The sequence below is a fragment of the Notechis scutatus genome, chromosome 2, assembly GCF_049901735.1.
Source record: "Notechis scutatus isolate UNSWTSFEM ecotype Mainland chromosome 2, rNotScu1.2, whole genome shotgun sequence".
Classification (NCBI taxonomy): domain Eukaryota; kingdom Metazoa; phylum Chordata; class Lepidosauria; order Squamata; family Elapidae; genus Notechis; species Notechis scutatus.
The window spans coordinates 241409229-241411459 of NC_142010.1; the positions used below are offsets into that span (position 1 = coordinate 241409229).

General features: G+C 35.3%; 1 protein-coding gene across 1 annotated transcript in view; it reads right to left on the reverse strand.

Moving 5' to 3' along the window:
- MAP3K1 (mitogen-activated protein kinase kinase kinase 1) overlaps positions 1-2231 on the reverse strand; it is a 62068-nt gene that overhangs the window by 58519 nt on the left and 1318 nt on the right. The gene's annotated exons all lie outside the window — the stretch shown is intronic.

The following is a 2231-nucleotide window of genomic DNA, read 5'->3' on the forward strand; positions in this document are numbered from 1 at the left end:
TTATGTAAGTGCAGCTTTATCCTTATACTCAGACTATGCTTCACTGAGCTTAATGAAACTTGGTCCCAGTGTTTGGATTGCAGCCTAAGTTTCAGAAAATTATTTTATCATTAAAATTCCATTTTTTAAGATTCCATTATTACTGTTGGACATAATCAGTATTTTGAAACACTCAAAACCACAACTTTACTTTTACAAAAGCTGCTTTTCCATACTCTTTAAGAACAGTGAACAATTAATACTATGAAATTCTAGCAGCATTTACTGAATGAAAGTACACATTAATAAGTAACATTAAAGTACACAAAAAACTAATCTGGATCTCCAATTTTAAATTGCTAGGCAAAATAAATGGAAGGCTAAAATAACATAGTAAAATTAAGACACCGTCAAGAAAGCTACCTTACTCTTTATTTCATGGAAGCCAGGGTATTATCATAGTTAAATATTTGGGGAACTGAATAATTTAAGACTATTTAACTTTGGATTAACTGTCATGGCTAACTTAATTCTCATATTCAGCAAGGAAAGTCATTCTATGCAGCTGCAACCTTTTCCAAATGGAGATGTTACACTGCATTAGTAATCATCGAATCCCTGGATGGATGGATGAATATTTTTATCCCTATTCCAAGCTATAACATATACATAGCTAATTGCTTAGACCAGAATTAGTTACATAGATTTTTATTTTGTTTCATAAGCATTTTGAATTAGAATGATGCAAATAGATACTGCAAATAGCGTTCATAATTCAGAAATGTGATGAAGTAGGAACTATTTAAACCCTGGGTTGAAAGATCATAGATAAGAGAGAAATATGTGAGGGCCTTAAAGCAGCTGCACTATCTACTTATTTCAAGAAGGGAAAGAAAATTTCACTTCTTATGAAAGGAATTAATATTAGTTACTGCACTCTGTGTTAAATGTAATAATGTGATTTAGATTTTAAGAATTTAGTTGAGGCATTTACTATTTGGAGTATGGTGTAGCAGCACTGTGCTACTTACCAGGTGACTGAATTCTAGTTCTGCCTGAGACACAAAGCCAGCTGGTGACCTTGGGCCACTGTCCCTCTGTTCTAGAATAAAGGTAATGGCAAATAACTTTCAAAAATCTCCCCAAGAAAACTGCATGGCTTATCCATGCAATCACTAGGAGTCAAGAATGACTTGAATGCATGCACGCGTGTACACACACACACAAACTTAGCTGAAATATTAACAAGAGTAATAATGGCTATTCAATGTTTAAACATATTGAAATTACAATTTGCACTGGCTTTATTTTTGTTGGATTTATTTCAACTAAATCTGTACTGTCCATGCGGAGATAAACTATTTAAGTAAAATGATTTATCCAGTATGTTTAAATATTTTCTCAGCAATTAATTTTAATTTATTTCAATGACTACCCCAACCCCAAATGTAGCAAATCCACAAGTTATAAGCATATACAGAACCACTGATTATTGGCTGCCTAAGAACTAGATCTGGTTGTACAAGTAGTTTAAAATTAAGTATATTAAGACTGTAAGACTAAACATGCTTATTGAAAGTGACTCAGGGAGGTCAAGGTGATCTGTTTCTGAGAGAGATCCCTGTTTAGGATCAGGCTTCTTTTATGAGCAATGCAGAATGTACGTCTCAGAGCACCCCCTTACTGATTATAAGGGCATTTCTTCATCAACCCTTGGTAAAATGTTTTGATAAAAAATGCGTTTATCTGAACAGAGGTTACTAAAAACAGACACCGAGGCACTTTAACATATGTATAAAAACAAAACCCACAGCTTTGTCAAATTTAAACCAGCGCTTTTTAATTTAATATCCCCAACTGAAACCTGTGTTTGCTGTCGGGAAAACAGGGCAAATTCTGAACGGTCAGTTAACTTTAAGAAACGAAGACAAGCCCATACACACTGTTTTCAAGTCTTGTCACCTGAAATCTCAATTTATATCTGTTTCAGCGACAGCCGGGTAGAGAGGCATATGGATAAAAAAAAAAAAAAAAACTGCTTTCTCCCACTCCGTAAACAGATTTCCCTGTTTTCAAACAGCGTGGGGGGAACAAGCTACAGACGCGCTCTCGGTTCCTGAACCAATTGAACGGCAAACCAATCTAAAATACTTGCATTTTACAGCGATGTTTACCCGCATCCCCATTCCCCTCACCTCCTCCCCTCCAACTCTGGATCCTCCTACTAGTACAAGAGAAAAGAATCGCCTGAA